Genomic DNA, 18,241 nt, shown 5'->3' with positions numbered 1-18,241 from the left:
GGTGTGTCTGGGTGCCAGGTGTGAGCAGAGGGAGGGCACTAAAGAGAGGACAGCCAGCTGGGGCCTGGAGTCCCTGCCTCTGGCCTTTCTGCAAGACTTTGCTCTGCCAGCTTCTCCAGGACGTTTTCCTGGCCACACTGGCCACGATGCCAGCCTCACTCTGGTTTTCATGTCCTTCTCACTGACTTATTTTCCTCTTGCTCTCAGTGCTTGTCCAGCGTGGGTTTATTTTATTAACCTCTTTCTGTGTCTCTTTTCTCCTACTACATAGTGAGATCATTGAGACAAATTGAAAAAAACTTAAAAATTACACTGATCTATTTACTTATTTTGTGCATGTAGGGATATAGGTGTGGGCACATGCTTGCCATACAGAGAACAGCTTGTGGTTGGTTTTCTTCCTCCACCCTCTGGGTCCTGGAGCTTGACCTCAGGTCTTTAGGCTTGGTAGCAAGCACCATTGTTCTGGTCTGAGGCAAAGACTTTTAAAAATATAGTATTTTTATTTATTCTTTGAGAAAGTCATATACATACATATACATACACACACATATATACATACAAACATACATTTATGTGTATATGTCTATTCACCCCTAACTGCTCCAGTTTAACTTCTTCCAGATACCCCCATTCCCCTTTCCAACTTTATGTTATTGTTTTTAAATAACCCACTCAGTCCAATTTAGGCTACCCACTGGAGCATAGCCAGCCTACCAGAAGCCAAGTGGCCTTCCCTGCCCTAGCAGCCATCAGTTCATGAGCCCCTCCTCCTCCCATGCTGGAATGCTGTCTGGCTTGATCCTGTGTGGATCCTGTGCAGGCAGCCCCAGCTGGTGCCGTAGTCCATGAGTCTATGCAGCAGGCCTGTTGTGTCCAGAGGACACCATTCTGCCCCACCGTTCCCTAACCCCCAGCTCTTAGCTTTTCTGCTTTCTCTTTTGGGATGTTCCCTAAGCCTTGGGAGAAAGGGGTATGATATAGATGCCCTATACATGATTGAACACTCCAACAAGACACTGGTCCTCTGTGCTTTGACCATCGAGGACAAGGTCTCTATATAATAGTAAAGGCATGTCATTGGTACTCACTAGCACACAGCCTGTGTGAGCTAGATGCTGAATAAAGGAAGGTGTTGCAAACTTGGTAAGGGGGGAAAACTGAGAAGGGGCTTAAGCAGTTATTAGCTTTGAGGGTTATTACTCTGGTGATGCACAGGTCTCTATCCTAGGCAACCAGGGCTTGTCAGCAGTCTATTAGGGATTGTTTGGGGTCTCCATTACTGATAGTAAACTACTTCATACATAGTGGCCTAAAATAGCAGTCATTGTATTATGCCCAGGTCTTTTTGGGGGTGTCAGTAATTTGAAAAGAACCAGGCAGATAGCTACAGGCTAGAATCACGTGAGAGCTTCTCTACCACCCACTGGTGTCTAGTCTTGAAGACTGGGCTCAGCAGGGAAGCACTCAGAGCCACCACCTGCCTGTGGCTTGGGCTTCCTCAAAGCAAGGTGCCTGAGTGTCTGGAGGAGGTGTTCCCACAGGCACACCTTTAGAGAGCTGGCATTCAGTGAGAGCCCATGCGAGCTTTGTGTTGTGTCCTTACCTGGCCTCTGAGGTCACATGTTGTCCTTGCTGCTGTATTCCATTGGTTGGCACAGTTATAGACTTGCTCACATTCAAAGGACAGGAACCAAAGCCCTTTTTTCCCCTTCATGACACCTTTCTCACAGGACTGTTCTTGCTGCTGCCATCTTTACAAGTTGAGCTTCTTTAGGACAGGGGCTGCCATGTTGACATGCAGAACCTTCCAGTTACCTGACACAAGGTGAATCCTCGACAACCGAGGGAACAAGGGAGTCGATGCTGTCGTGGACGCCCTATCACACTGTCACAGAGAGGTGTGTGGTAGTGCCCGATGGAGAAGACTAAGCACATGACATGACTGAACACTGCTTGGGGAGAGCTTGTGGTTAAATATCTTCTACATGGCCTTCACCTCCAACAGCTGACATTTCAGGCTCCTCAAAATCACCCATCTTCCCTACTTTCTGTCATCCATTGTAATAAGGAACATTTGAATGTCTACCATGATGGTTTCACTTATTAAATGAGCTTGGTTGCCCCTTGTGACCGTTCTATGAGATGATGCTGTTAGAGTCTGCATCTTGTGTCTTCTAAAAGATATGTATTAAGGGCGTGATCTCCAGTTTTGCAAGAGAGTTTTGCATCCTATTTAACTGTCTAAAAAGGTTGAAGAGCCTGTCACTTAAAATTTTATACATGTAGACCAGTGGTGGTGGCGTACATCTTTAATCCCAATGCTCAGGAGACAGAGGCAGGCAGATCTCTGTGAGTTCGAGGTCTACAAAGTGAGTTCCAGGACAGTCAGAGCTGTTACACAGAAAAACCCTGTCTCGGGGAAAAAACAAAACAAAACAAAACAAAAACCCACCACCACTACCAATAGCAACAATAACAATAACAATCACACCTGTGTATAAATTTTCTGTTTCTATGACCCAAAGGAAAGTACTGGCAACAGTTTGATGCCTATACTTTGCTAAAACCAGATACTGAGAGTCATTTCAATGCTAGGCCATTGCTAATTTGTGTGTACCTCTGGTGATGTTGGTTGTTTGTAGCAATGTGTCAATTGTCTGTTTTCACCTTGCCTTATTTTTTTCTATTAAACTATTTGTGTTATAGAAGCTCTCCGTATGATATGATATTTGGACAGACTTAAGAAACCTTGTGCCATTGTTTCACCTTTTGAACATGGAGTCGAGTTTTGGAACTGAATGACATGTGATGTGGCTGAGTGAGGCTGGCTGACGTCAGCAGTGTTGCTTTAGTAACCATGTTTGGAACGATGTAAGCCTGTCGTAGGCTTGGTATCTGAGATGACCACAGTGTTGGAGGAATGACTGGGATGAGCAATGAACTGACTAGCTGAGAAAGCTGTCAGAAACATCATGAATATGTATATTAAATATTTTAACTTAAACCAGAAAATGCAACTTTGCAAACTTTCACTGTGAGGGGACACTTTTTGCCTGTGGGTTTGTTGACAGGAGTCAACATTATATTTCTCACTTGGACTGTACTTTTAAGACGTGGTCTATGTGGTTGGAGAGATGGCTCAGAGGTTAAGAGCACTGTCTGCTCTTCCAGAGGTCCTGAGTTCAATTCCCACCAACCACATGGTGGTTCACAACCATCTGTAATGAGATCTGGTATCCCCTTTTGACATGTAGGTATACATTCAGGCTTCAGAACACTGTATACATAATAAATAAATAAGTTTAAAAAAAGACATGTTCTATACCCTATAAGTCCAGAACATTTATAGTTCTTATAATTTTTCTCATTGTTTTATTGTTGTCTCATTCAAACATAATTCAACAATAACCTTTAAACATTTCATTTTTATCACCCATTGTCCACAGAAACAATTTTTATGTTAAGTTCAGTGACTTCATATACTTTAAAAGTTTTATGTAAATTTAGTCATGCAATTGCAATAATAAATACAATCAGTAAAGACAATAAATATAATCAGTACAGCCGGCCGACCCTTGGCAAGCACATAGCTCTCTTGCAGAGGCAAGATGTATGGGGTGGATTAGAGAACTGGAGATGAACCTATCAGTCCTCAGAATTCAGTACCATGTGGCACCAGTCAGTACTATGGAGAAGAGAAAGTTTTGACTTCCAGGATGGAGGGAATTAAAAAGGGCTTTTTTTTTTTTTTTAAAACTCTAGTTCCTGTGGAGCAAAGGACACAGAAGAGCAAAGAAATAGAATGAACAAAAACATTTGCAACCCATTGCTTCAGTGAAGGATTAGTGTCCAGAATAGATTAGAAACCCCAAAGACTCAACAGTAGTCCAGGCTTGGTCATGCACACCTGCAGCATCAGTGCTGGAAGTCTCATTTAAGAAAGTTGTGGGGTCAAGGACAGCTTGGGCTATCTAGTGAGACCTAATTTCAGAAAAGTGCAACGACAAAAAATCATTTAAGAAAACCAGTAAATAATATGCATGACTGTTGCCTAAAAGAAGACATGCAAGTAACTGACAAGTACATTAAAATAACCCATGAAACAGGAATGATAAAGACATAAATGTCTTTACATTAGTAGAATTAGTTACAATAATAGAAATAATTTTAAGCAAAATTGCATACATGTAATTATCAAATTTCTTTTATACTTTTAAAACTGTGGAGCTATTTTTAAAACTTTCAACGAAAGCCAGATCTATTCTTATACTTTTCTGTTTTATTTTTTGATGTAAAATATATGTAATACCTGAAAGTTTGCCACATGTGAATAATTCCTTACTAACATTTGGAAAACTCTCCCAAGTAAAACAAAATATCTATCTAAAAAAAAAAGATCCTTAGTCACCAGGAACGTGCAACTGAAAACCACCATGAACTGTCATTTCACCACAGATAGCATGGATACATCTACAAAGACGAAACTAGCACGTGCTATGAGAATATAGAGAAGGAGGAAATCTTACACACTGTTGGTGATTATTTAAATCATAAAACTTGTAGACATCAGTATGAAGATGCTTCATAAAATAACAATAACAACCACAACTACCATGGGGTCCAGCAAACCCGTGGATGGGTGTATATCCCAAGGACTATCAAAGGTGTCTGAACTCCCATGCTTCTGGCAGCACTGTTTGCAATAGCCAAGACATGAAATCATATAAGGTATATACACACAATGGAATATTTATTATTGAACTGTAAAAATAATGACATCTTGTCATCTGCAGCAATATGGGTAGACCTGGAGGCCGAATGGTAAATGAAACGAGCCAGTCACAGGAAGACAGTCACAGGAAGACAGTCACAGGAAGACAGACTGTGGACTCTCGCTTGTCTACGCATCCGTAGGGCAGTTATCATGTCCAATAATTCATGACATGTTCCCAAATAACTGGAACAGTTTTGATTCTCCCAATATATAGACATGATAAATGTTTGAAATAGATGTAATTACTTTGATTATCATGTATTATATACACATATCTAATTATAATGCTATAGCCCATGTATATCTCTAAATATCATATATTAGCTAAAATAGTTGTAAGGGACCTTTGAATCTGAAATCTCCTCAAGAGAGACTCATGTTTTAAATGCTTGGTCTTTAGTTAACGATGTTATGAGAAGTTCTGAACTTTGGGAGATGGGGCCAGCTTTGAAGGTTATATCTACCCTTTCTTTTCCACCTTGTCTTTTCTCCGTCCTGGTTCTGCTGCAACGGGAACGTCCTACACCGCACACTCCTGTTCTGAACTCTTCCTCTGTGTCTTGCCTGCCATGGAACTGTGAGCCAAGATAATTCTCTAAGTTCAGTCTGTCAGGCGTTTGGCCACAGTGATGCAAAAGGCGCTGACAGAGGACCTCATAAACTGTGTCAAACCACCTTCAAATGTCTGTTTAAACTTCCCTGAGGATACTAATGTGGAAATACATATATGTTTTCATGATATTATTTTATTATCTAAAACAATTATATATATATCATATATATATTCTTGGAAATATATCAATATATTACTATATATCAATATGCATATTGATATATAGCAAAGAATATATCTGTATACATATACATCAAATATACATCAATATATCAAAGAATATTCCTCTCTCTCTCTATATATATATATATATATGTATATATATATATATATATATCAAAGACAATGAATTGCCTAAATAAGGGTGAACTTTTCCTCTAGCTAAGATTTACTGAGTGATTGTGTGTACCACATGTGTTAAGTGCTTTGCCTGGGTTATTTCAACTGTTTATACGAATTAAACATCTTCACAATACCCAGTGAGGTATAGGTTTTATCTCCACTATATAGATGAGAAAACACACAGTCAACAAATAACAGAGCCAGGATTTGAAACTAGCCAGGTTGATGCAGTGACTCAACTCTAAACCACAGTATAAAGTCTCTGAAAAAACCTGAAGAGGTGGATATAGTGTCTGTATGATCTGATGTAGCAGGTGAGCTGGGCACAGGGCTGTATGTCTGCAATTCCAGCACTAGACAGGTGGAGGCAGAACGATGAGAAGTTGAAAGTCCTCGTTGGCTGCATAACACAGCAAGTTCAAGGACAGCCTCGACTACAGGAGGGCTTGACTCAAAAATAAAAATACACCTGTATGCACATGTACATAGTTAGGTACAGAGGTTTTTGTGGGTTTATTGTGAGAGGTCTGCACTGTTTTGTGTGGCCAAAGTGCTGTCTACACATTGTTTTCTAAAGGTTTTCTAAAGGTTGCTGTCTGTGCAGCAACCCCGTTGCTGTCTCCCAGACAGGTTCTTGGCACACAGCAGTGCCCAGTGCAACTCACTTATTCTGATTCTGGCTCTTCAACCAGCATTTCTGATTATCATGTTAGTAAGTTGATCATAAAAGGATGAGTTTAAGATCCTATTGTCAGGTCTGAATATCTGCATCTAATATCTGATGGTCTGGGCAGAGGCCAGCCTGAACTTATATATTCAGGAGCAAAACAGAAGTTAGTCAGGCAAGAACTGTGACTTGAGTCAAGTATCATTCATTAATCTACTTTTATGCAGTCTATAACTGATTTCACATTCTGGGGACCTGGATTAGTAACCTCCAGTCCCATGGGAGCTCTTGGGTATGGATGGGATAAAGCTGTAACAGTTCTAAACAAGAGGGCAGAAGGCACTTCATGAGGACCTTGCTTAAGACAAGTCACACAGACGCAAGTAAAGCTGTTTCAGGAGGTCAGATGTGAATAAGATGTTCCAAGTAGATTGGTAGCAGCTACAGAGAGGTCTGTGGGCCACAACTCACGTATGAGGGTGTGTAACATGAAGGGGTCTGCTTGTTGGGGTTTATATCCCACCTGATACCCCACAGCTGGCAAGCCCCAAAGAAAATCACACAGAGATCTCCATAAGATTATAAACTGATTGTCCCATTAGCTCAGGCTTCTTGTTAACTCTTGTAGATTATATTAATCCATTTTTCTTATCTACGGTAGCCACATGGCTCAATACCTTTCTCAGCCAGGCAGATTACATCTTGCTTCTTTCATCGTCTGGACAGGACTGCAGAGGGAGCTTCCTGCTTCCCAGAATACTCCTGTTCTCATTGTCCCGCCTCTACTTCCTGTCTGGTTGACCCACCTATACTTTCTGCCTAGCCAATCAGCATTTATTTAAAATATGATTGACAGAATACAGACAATTATCCCGCACCAAGGGTGCGGCCTTAGATGAGGCTGGTGAATTGAATAAAGACCATGTCACACCATTTTTGGGACTTTGGACTTAAGCGTGGAGAACATAGAAAACCATGACTTCACATATCTTAGAACACGGCTATATTGGCTTTAACTAAGATCCTGTATTAAAGTGATGAGTGGCTCACAGATGGAGTACTAGTGGACTCAGATGGTGGTAGGGCTGCTAATTAATTATTGGAATGATTCATGTGATGAGCCCTATCAAAGCTCACTAGAAGTGAGTGTTGAAGAGATGAGGACAAGACTCCCCACAATGACACCCTTGTCAGCACATCAGGGACACTGGACTCAGGCCAGGGAGACAGTGATTTACTTCTGATTCTCCTGCTAATGAGCTGATCTCTCCATCTCTGAGTCTTACCCAAATGGGGATGCCCTCCCCTGTCCAGCTTGTGTCCTAGTGCCAGTGAGGCCATGTGTGGAAAAGCATTCAAGGAAGCTATCTGGAGTCAGCTGGACTGGGTGAGAAGAAGCCTGGTCCTGCAATGAGGCCTATGGTGGCTAGCTCAGACTGCCGCAGAATTACGTAAGAGACCAAGGCAGTGGGGGGAAGGTACGAGTCTGCTCGCGTTTCTGAGAATTAGCTCCAGTTTTTATTTCCTTAGTTCTTTGAGGCTTCTCCTACTCTGGAGATCTCAGTTCTCCCAAGTCAGGCTCCACATTTTCTTGTTTATTATACATCTTCAGGGCCAAGGCCAATACCACAGCATCTGGGCACTGTCGCGAGTGATAAAAATAAGCTTGAGAAGCAGACAGCTTCAGCAGCAGCAGCAGCAGCTCCCAAGGCTCAGGCCCCGAAAGAGCCCAGAACTCCACATCAAGAGAGGACTCGAGTCCTCGGTCCCTCAGTTTACCTTATGCCCAGAGTTGAGTGTCTCAAGGCCTCAGTCCCAGACACAAGTGTGAGAGGTGAACTGTAGGGGAAAGGATGTCTGTGAGCTAGGGGACAGGCTCCGCATAGACCACTGGGTTGGACTTGCCCCTGGGTAGGAAACTTTGAAAATGTGTCCCCAGCTATAACCCATGACATACACTTTTTAAATACCCCAAAGAAGTATTCTTAGATTGCAGGAATAATAGACAAACCTAAACTCTGGATTTTGGAGTCATAGCTGACCTCAAGGTCTACTCTGTATAGACCATGAAAACCACTGAGCTCGTCTGAGCTAGTTTCCTTCATTGAAAAGTGGGAGTAAGCTGGCTTACATTGCATGACTAAAAATATGGGGACCGTGGGAGGGAAAGATGGATTGGAACAATATATGATGACACTCGTGTATGATAGTATGTAAGGTAGTATATTAATCATTTTCCTCGTTGCCTCTGACTAGATAGCTGATATAAAATCAGCTTGAGGAAGGTTCACGGTTGGAGGTGATGCAGTCTGCCGTGGTGGTGAAGTCTTGGCAGCAGGAGCTTGAGGCAGCGGGTCACATTGCATCATCTGCAGCCAAAGAGAGAGCAATGGATGCTAGTGCTCAGCTTGCGTTCTCCTTTTTATTCAGCTCAGAGCCACAGGATGGGTCTTCCCTCCCCAGCTGGCACGGTCTAGGACTACCACTCCTACATACCTATTGGTTTCCTTCCACGGTGATTCCAAGTCACCATGATACATTGCTAGCCAAGGTTAGCCATCACAGGCATGTTGTTGACAGCCAAGGTTAGCCATCACAGGTACTGTAGCTAAATGGAAGACTGTTAGGGAAGGTTTGGCAAAAGCAGAGACAGAATGAGCACACTTACAAAGGAGTTCCCCCACCCTTCATGTGATTGGGCTAGAGGTTGACATCCCCATTGATCCGGGAGAGCTGCTGAGACAGTTCCCGCACACTCCTGGGTGACAGCGATGTGTGTTACAGAGCAGTATGTTTGGGACGGAGGTGAGTTTTCTCACTTTAGTGCTCAAAGGCAAGAAGATCCCCTTTCCCAGGAAGGGGGTGAGAGCGACCTACATATTGTAAGCTCTCCATGTATCAGTTCCAAATATAAGTTATGTCACTTTATTATCTGTAGTAAAATGAGCAGCAGGCTGTGTTCTGCCCAGATCCCAGCTAGCTTACCCCTAAAATAATTACACGAAAACTGTATTTATTTAAACACTGCCTGGCCCATTATCTCCAGCCTCTTATTGGCTAACTCTCACATCTTGACTAGCCCATTTCTAATAATCTGTATGTCACCATGAGGTTGTGGCTTACCGGCATGAGTCTAGCCAGTGTCTGTCTCAGGAAGGGGAATCATGGCGTCTGCCTGACTCTGCGTCTTTCTCCCAGCATTCTGTTCTGTCTACTCCACTCACCTATGTTCTGACCTATCAGGCCAAACAGTTTCTTCATTATTTAACCAATGAAAGTAACACGTAGAAAGAAGACCCTCCTACATCAATTATCTTGTAACAGAAAAAGAATACTGGCTCAGACACAGGAACTGCCCAGAACGGCCTGGTGGTTTCAAGGTCCAGCACATTGCAGTGTTTGTTCTTTCCACCCCATGGTTTCTTCCTGAAATGTTTATGCTTGAATTAATGAATTAGATTCATCTTTCATTCTTGTCAACATTTCATGTCCTAGTTGACTCACTCAGCAACAGATTCAGGGGTAAAATGATCAGGACCCACGGGTCTAGGAATCTGGAGAGTGTTCATCTTGGTCACATTTGAGGCTGCAGGCTTTATGCAGGTAAAGATGCTTTTCTTATACAGGTATCACTACTTGACATTCTCAGATTATCCCGCTTTTAAAAGAAATTTCATCTGGAGAGAAGGATTGGGTTCTTAATGTATATTTTGAAAACTGCATCAACCCCAAACTCTTTTTTTAAAAGGTTTATATTTTCTTTTTTTTAAAGTATTTTTTTATTATGTATACAATATTCTGTCTGTGTGTATGCCTGCAGGCCAGAAGAGGGCATCAGATCTCATTTCAGATTTTTGTGAGCCACCATGTGGTTGCTGGGAATTGAACTCAGGACCTTTGGAAGAGCAGGCAATGCTCTTAACTGCTGAGCCATCTCTCCAGCCCCAAACCCAAACTCTTATCTCCAGTGGTCAGAAGGAAAGTTAGGAAAATGTAAATGAATACAGCAAACCTCAGATAGCATACAGTTCTCTCTCCATGTCCGTGGGACACTGACTTCAGGATCCTCCTGAAAATGTCAAAGTCCGAAGATATTCAAGTTTCTTTTGTAAAATGGCACCGTATATACATGTAACCTGTCCTTTCTATGTCTAATAAGTAATCTCTCTATTTAGAACAAATTGTTTGTCCGTGTATTCTGTTTGTGTGTGTATTTGTGTGAGTACATGTGTGTGTGTACCATGGTTTGAGTGCAGAGGTCAGAGAGCTTCTACCATCTTTGAGACAGGGGCTCTCTTTTGTTGTTTGCCATGATGTATGCCAGTCTAGCTCATCTGGGAGTTTCTGGAGACTCTCTTGTTTCTGTTCCCCATCTCTCCATGGAAGCAGTGGATGGGAGATGTGTGCTACTGTGCCCAGCTTTTCATGGGATGATATATTTTCCCCTATGAATGTAATAATTTCTTTGTTTATTTTATTTTATTTATTTAATTAATTTCCCCAGCCCAATCACAATTTTCCTTCCCTCCTCTTCTCCTAGTTCCCCTCCTCCTCTTCTCCCTTCCATGCCATCTCCTTTTCGGAAAAGTGAAGGCCTCCTATGTATATCAGCCGTGGCATATCCAGCTGCAGCGAGACTAGGCACCTCCTCCCCTATGAACAGTGGGAGAGCCAACCTAGTAGGAGGAAAGGGTCCCAAAGGCAGGTGATGGAGTCAGAGACAGCCCCTGCTCTCACTGTTAGGAGTCCCACAAGAAGACCAAGCTGCACCACTAACATATGTTCAAGGGGCCTAGGTCAGTCCCATATAAGTCCTCTGGCTGGCAGTTCAGACTCTGTGAGCGCCTCTGAGGCCAGGTTAGTTGATTCTGTGAGTTCTCATGTGGTATCCTTGGCCCTCTGGCTTCCGTAATCCTTCCTTCCCCCATTCCATAGAATTCTCTGAGGTCTGCTTAATGTTTGTCTGTGTCTCTCATCTGTTTCCATCAGTTGCTGGGTGAATCCTCTCTGATGACAGTTGGGCTAGGCAATGATATATGAGCATAGCAGAATATCATTAGGAATAGTTTCATTGACTTTTCACCCCCTTTTTTGTCAGTCATTTTTGGTTCTGTCCTAGGTCTCTGGGTTGTCCAGCCTCTGGTCCTGGCCCTCCAGGCTGTGGTATGATAGCACATGCTTTGGGTATATGCCCAGGAGTGGTATAGCTGGGTCTTGAGTTAGGTTGATTTGCAATTTTCTGAGAAACCACCATATACATTTTTAAGGTGACTGTACAGGTTTGCACTCCCACCATCTATGGAGGAGTGTTCCCTTTGCTCTACACCCTCTCCAACAGGAGCTGTCTCTTGTGTTTTTGATCATAACCATTCCGACAGGGGTAAGATGTAATCTCAGTCATTTTGATTTGCATTTTCCTGATGGCTAAGGATGTTGAACATTTCTTTAAGTGTTTCTTGGCCATTTGAGATTCCTCTGTTGAGAATTCTCTGTTTAGATTTGTACCCCATTTTTAAATCGGATTATTTTGTTGATGTCTAGTTTCTTGAGTTCTTTGTATATTTTGGAAATCAGCCCTTTATCAGATGTGGAGTTGGGGAAGATCTTTTCCCATTCTGTAGGCTGCCGTTTTGTCCTTTTGATGGTGTCCTTTGTCTTACAGAAGCCTTTCAGTTTCACAAGGTCCCATTTATTAATTGCTGATCTTAGTGTCTGCATGATTGGTAGTCTTTTTTTAACAGGTTCAGTGCATCTGGTTCCAAGTGGGTCAATTTGCACTCTTCTACATGCTGACATCCAGTTATGCCAGCGCCATGTGTTACTTTCTTTTTTCCATTGTATATTTCTGTTTCTTTATCCAATATCAGGTGTCCATTGGTATGTGAATTTACATCTGGGCCTTTGATTGAGTTCTGTTGATAAATAACATAAATATTATTTATTTATGTTGATAAATAAAAAACATGTCTGTTTTTATTCCAATACCATGTGGTTTTTACTACTACAACTCTGCAGTATAGCTTGAAACCAGAGATGGTGATACCTCCAGAAGTTCTTTTTTGTGTAGTATTATTTTAGCTATTCTGGGTTTTTTGTTTTTCCATAGAAGTTGAGTATTGTTCTTTGAAGTTCTGTAAAGAGTTGTGTTGAAAATTTGATGAGAATTACATTGAATCTGTAGATTGCTTTTGTAAGATGTTAACCCTACCAATCCATGAGCATGGGAGATCTTTCGATCTTCTGATAAATTCTTCAATTTCTTTCTTCAAAGACTTGAAGTTCTTGCCATACAGGTCTTTCACTTGCTTAGTTAGAGTTACACCAAGATATTTGATATTATTTGTGGCTATTGTGAAGGGTGTTATTTCTGTAATTTCTTTCTCAGCCCCTTCATCGTGTGCGTATGGGAGGGCTACGGGCTTGTAGTAGTCGTCGTTGTTGTTGTTGTGTTGAGTTAGTTTTGTATCCAGCCACATTGATGAAGGTGTTTATCGGCCTTAGAAGTATGGAATGGTGTTTTTGAACACACTAGAGGCACCTGGGAAGAGAGTCTCAGTGAGGAGTTGACTGGATTAGGCTGGCCTTTGGGCATGCCCGTGGGGATTATCTTGATTATGTTAGTTGAGTTGGCAAGGCATGCCGGTATGCCCACTGTGGGGGTGGGGATTCTGGACTGGATAAAGTGAAGAAAGAGAGCCGAGCACAGGAAGCATTCATGCATCCCTTCCTCTGTGTTCCAGTTACGGACACAACATGACCAACTCCCTCAAGTTCCCACCACTGGGACTTCTGTGATGGACTGGGACCTGGAACTGTGAGCTGAAATAGACACTTTCCCTTCCATGTTGCCTAGAATGTTTTTATCACAGCAACAGGAAATGCAACTAAGACAAGTAGGTTTTTGGGGATTCTAACTCAAGTCCACATGTGTCATATCTTTCTGTGTTAAATCATGTGCGTGTGTGTACAGTATGTGTGCTCGCGAGCCCGGTACCTCTGGGGCCATTTCCTCAGTCCTCCTTCAAACAGTCTCCAGATTTTACACTGTGTAGTTTAAGGAAGTAACAGGAAGAAAAAGTATGCATGTTCAGAGAAACTCGGTTTTCAGGACATTTTTGATCCATTAGTTGTCTGGATTTGAAGATGTGCATAGAGGGGGCCAACTATAAGTAACTATGTGGATCTTAAGAGAATTCTAAAACTGTCCTTACTCTGTCCCTGCATAACAGGTGTGGGAGAAGCTCCTGTGACTGACAGGGCACCTCAGGCTTGACCCGGATGTGGGTGATGTGTGAAAAGAACTGCCTAGATGTGGTTGTGGCCTGGACTCAGAGTGTAACCTAGGAAGTTTGTGGGAGTAAGGAGGGGAAGTGCCTCCTAAGAGAGGCCTCCCAGGAGAATATGAGATTAGTTGAGGTTCACCGAATCCCTTTGTCGCTTACTGAAGAGGCATATTTGGAGGGATAAACCTCTCATGTAGAGCTGAGCATCCCAGCCTTGTTGCCATAGTAACAGTACTCAAATAGACTCAAAACCCAAAAAACACCAGGTCCTAGGGATTCTGTTGAAGCCCTGGTTGTTCCACAGAGGTCCTGGCTATTGTATTCTACCCGGCAAAGGGGCATAGGCTTTCAATAGCTTCCTTCCTCTCTTTAGCCATGGGCCATTGCTTTGTGTTTTTTTCCTTTTCATTCTCCCTGGACTGAAGTGGCTTCTTAAAATGGGTACCTCCCTGCAGACAAAGCTAATCGGTATTTAAAGAAGCATCTTCGTCAGATCCTTTTTCATTTTTGGCTTTCTGGAACTTAGCAGACTCTCCAAAGACAGTCATCTTCTCCCCATTCCAGTCAGAACATGAACCTGTTTGCAGTGAGCTACATCCTCCCTTGCCCTTGTGAGCACTCCTCTTGTCCTGTTTCCTGGTCTATATTACCTCAGACATGGCTATCCTTTTTACCTCATGGAGGAAGGGGTAAAAGAGCCCTTACATTGAAGCTAACTTGTGGGACCTAGTCATTTGTCATGGTCACTTGGCTCTCCTGGCTTCTTAAAACAGAACTAAGTTTCAATGACACGGTAAGAGACAGTTGCTCCTTCCAGTCTGACTTCATTGCTCTCGATACCATAAACATCAGTGGGTCCCCTTTAATAGTCTGCTTTCTAGACCTTGTCCTGCTTTAATTCAAGAACTCCTGAGCTTTGAGATACAGCATTGTCAATAGTGGGGTGATGAGACATGTTTATATTTTGTCATTACCCTTGGCCCCAGATACCTTCCTGATCAGTCATGTTCCATAGCATGTCACAGCATGCTATAAGCGCTCCCAGTCCTCTTTGCTCAGTATCAGAGTGTGTGACATCTGCCATACCAGAGTCAGCTGCTTTCCGGGAGCCAACTGAATCTGTGTTAGACACGATCCTGCCTTAAGACACTTGCGCCCCAGTGGTGAAGTGGCTCTAGAATGTAAACTCCTCCCAGGAGGGCCCTTTCTTCTTTGTTTTGTTAAGGAATCCCTGTGCTTACCACAGTGACTGGTGTTTAAATATTTAATCAAAATGTATCGAGAGTATGAACGAGCATATACAGTGTCCACAGAGAAGGTCACGTGGGGAGGAGGACATTGAGTGGGGAAGCTTCTGGGAGGTGAAATACTGGTGCAGGAAACCAACAGGCCAGTTGAATTGCTCGATGCTTTGGAATTTGTTGAGACTTTCAGTGTTGCCTTTGCAGCCTTACCTTTGAAAAAATTTCCTGTTTGAAAATAATATTGTATATATTTTAATCATCAAACACAGGTTCTATAAATGTGTGTGAGATCAAGCTTTTCTGCCCATCGTAAGAAATTTGTGTTTTCACCTAAATAATTGAGACTGAGTTAAACTGAGCAGGATTAGGCTGATTCTGAGCTATTGTTTTGGGACTACAGTTACTGACATACTATTCCTAAAATCAATGCCAGTTTAGATTTTTATCTCAGTTGGCTTATTATGTAGAGAGTCTCTCTCCTGAATAACTACTTATTAAAGCCTATTTTATCTAATATTAACTTAGCTCTTTAATAGTTAGTTTTTGCCCTACATATTTTCATAGTCATTTCTTTTAAATGTCTTTGTGTATTTTAGCTTCGTCTTGTGAAGAATATATAGTGAAGTATTATATATATTATAAATAAGACATGTATATAATTTGCCTTTCACTGGTGAATATGGTATATTATTGTGATTTGTGATATAGTTGGAGTAGGTGTGACATGAGTGTGTGAATATGGAAGAATTGCTGATGACATCACAGGAAGCAATTTATCATAACCTTGGACCAGAAGATACCAAAAACTTGAGTTCTCTTGCCATTGCCTGATCAATATTTAGATTATCTACACATTTTAACTCTTGATACAACCTAAAACCACTAGAATTTCAACTGAGCAGTTTTCTAGCTCAGGCGGCTCTGTAGTCTTGTCTTTGAGAGATTGTTTTGATTATTTATTGACCTAGCCCATTGTGGGCAGCATCATTCCCAAGGCTGAGTCCTACACTGTACAAGAGTCTTGCGAGGCAGCAAGCAGGCAGCATGGACGCCTTTCTTTTGTTATTAACTGTGGAAGTGATGTGACTAGTTGCCTGAGTTCCTGCCTTGACTTTTCCAAAATGTTGGACTGTAATCTGGAATTGTAAGCTAAGGTAGACTTCTCCCCAAGTTTGATTTTGATCAGGACATTTTTTTTTCATATCAACAGAAAAGTAACTAAACCCAATGACTTAACTGATTTCTGTCTTAGGAGCTTTGGAGAAGCAATGTTATATCCTCCTGATGGTGCTTCAATCTCCCTGACCAGTAGCATTCTATTCTATTCTATTCTATTCTATTCTATTCTATTCTATTCTATTCTATTCTATTCTATTCTATTCTATTCTATTCTATTCTATTCTATTTATTCGTTTTTAAAACAATCTTTTTTAATTTTACATACCAATCCCAGTTCCACCTCTCTCCTCTCCTCCCACTCCCCCCACCTTTCCCCCACCTCACCCACCACCTACTCCTCAGAGAGTGTGAGGCCTTTCATGAGGAGTCCACAAAGTCTGTTATATCATGTTGAAGCAGGACCAAGGCTCTCCCTGATGTATCTAGGCTGAGCCTAGACCTACAGCATTCTAGCATACTAGGTGGTATAACAACAGGAGTGAGGTGGTGCGGGAGGTCAATGAAGGAGTGTGTAGGTGGAAAGGAAACTGTGGCAGGAGGTGGCGCTGACTCACTGAAGGTGCGTGAGTAGAGAGAGAGGTGAGAAATAGGCTGGACAGAGCAGCAGGTCTAATCGTGGGTCTTTAAGAGCCCAAGCAGGAGGCAAATTAGTTTCACATCCCCTTACTTGCCATTTAGCAAACACTAATTAAATCAACTAGATTTTTCTTTTCCTGCTCTTTCTTAGCATTTAGAACTTCCAATGCCATCAGGTCCATGCCATTTAAGGAAGAAGAAATCCTGTAGTGTCCCTGAAAAATCCTGCCCAGGACCTTTTGAATTCATTTTAAGAATCCACCACCCTAAATGGGAAGCAGCTACCCTGGCCCAGAGACATGATAAGTCTTATTCTGTTGATATCTGCCTGCATGTGACTGGTTCTCTCTTACCTGTAATCAACTGTATTATGGCTTTATCACATGATTGACATCTCTACCATGTGTCCTTGTGTGGGAAGACTCTGGATCTTTCAAGCACCTGGGTCTGGTTCAGACCAGTTTTTATAGGTTTTCTTGTTCTCTTTGTTGTTCTCTGTGTATCCCAACTAGAGCAATTGAACCATGAATAGAAATTGAATTGTTAAATTTCTGGGAGAGGTTTGTCTTAATAAATCTATCATGTGTAGATGGTTCTTGATTTTACAGTGATTTGACTTAGGAACTTTTGACTTTACTATTACATAAAAGGAATACATGATGAGTTCAAATCATACCTAAAATTTTAGTGTTGATGTTTTGTAATTCCAACATGTGATGGGACAAGTCAAGAAGCAACTTTTTGGGCTGGAGAGATGGCTTAGCGGTTAAGAGTACTGACTGCTCTTCCAGAGGTTCTGAGTTCAATTCCCAGCAAGCACATGGTGGTTCACAACCATCTGTAATGAGATCTGGTGCCCTCTTCTGGCCTACAGGCAGGATACTGTAGAAAGAAAGAAAGAAAGAAAGAAAGAAAGAAAGAAAGAAAGAAAGAAAGAAAGAAAGAAAGAAAGAAATCTTTAAAAAAAAAACAAAAGCAACTTTACTTTTTGATATTGGTTTCTAAATGTTGGACCAGGATTATGTTTTTTAGGATAAATCTTTCATGATAATGAAGTATTTTTATATTGCTGAGTTTAATTTGATATTATTTTGATTTAATTTTATATGAAGGATAATAGCTTGCAGTTTCCTTTTTTATACTTCTAAACATTTATTGTGTATTTGTGTGCATGTGTGTGCCATGGCTCTCTTGTGGAAATCAGAGGACAAGCTTTAAGAGACAGTTTTCTCCTTCCACCATGTGAGTTCTGGGGCTCAAACTTGAGTATGTAGACTTGGCACCAGCCCCATAACCCATGAAGCCAGCTCACCAGCCATGATCTTCCATTTCTTATCATTTCTTTATCCGATTTTCATATCAAGTAATGTTGGTCTCATGACAATTCTTTAGTTCATACTATATATTTAATGTTGTTTGACAGTTGATATTTTAAAAGAAATTTGTGCATTTTATCTGTTGCCAAATTGTGGTGATAGAGTCATTCGTAATGTAGCAGACACTCCACCCCTACTTTATGGCTACAGTTGCTGAATGTCCATGGTGAGTCCAGACATTTTA

The sequence above is a fragment of the Myodes glareolus genome, chromosome 2 (assembly GCF_982192425.1).
Source record: "Myodes glareolus chromosome 2, mMyoGla1.1, whole genome shotgun sequence".
NCBI lineage: Eukaryota > Metazoa > Chordata > Mammalia > Rodentia > Cricetidae > Myodes > Myodes glareolus.
The sequence above is the reverse complement of the archived record's forward strand: the minus strand, read 5'-3'. Positions refer to the sequence as shown.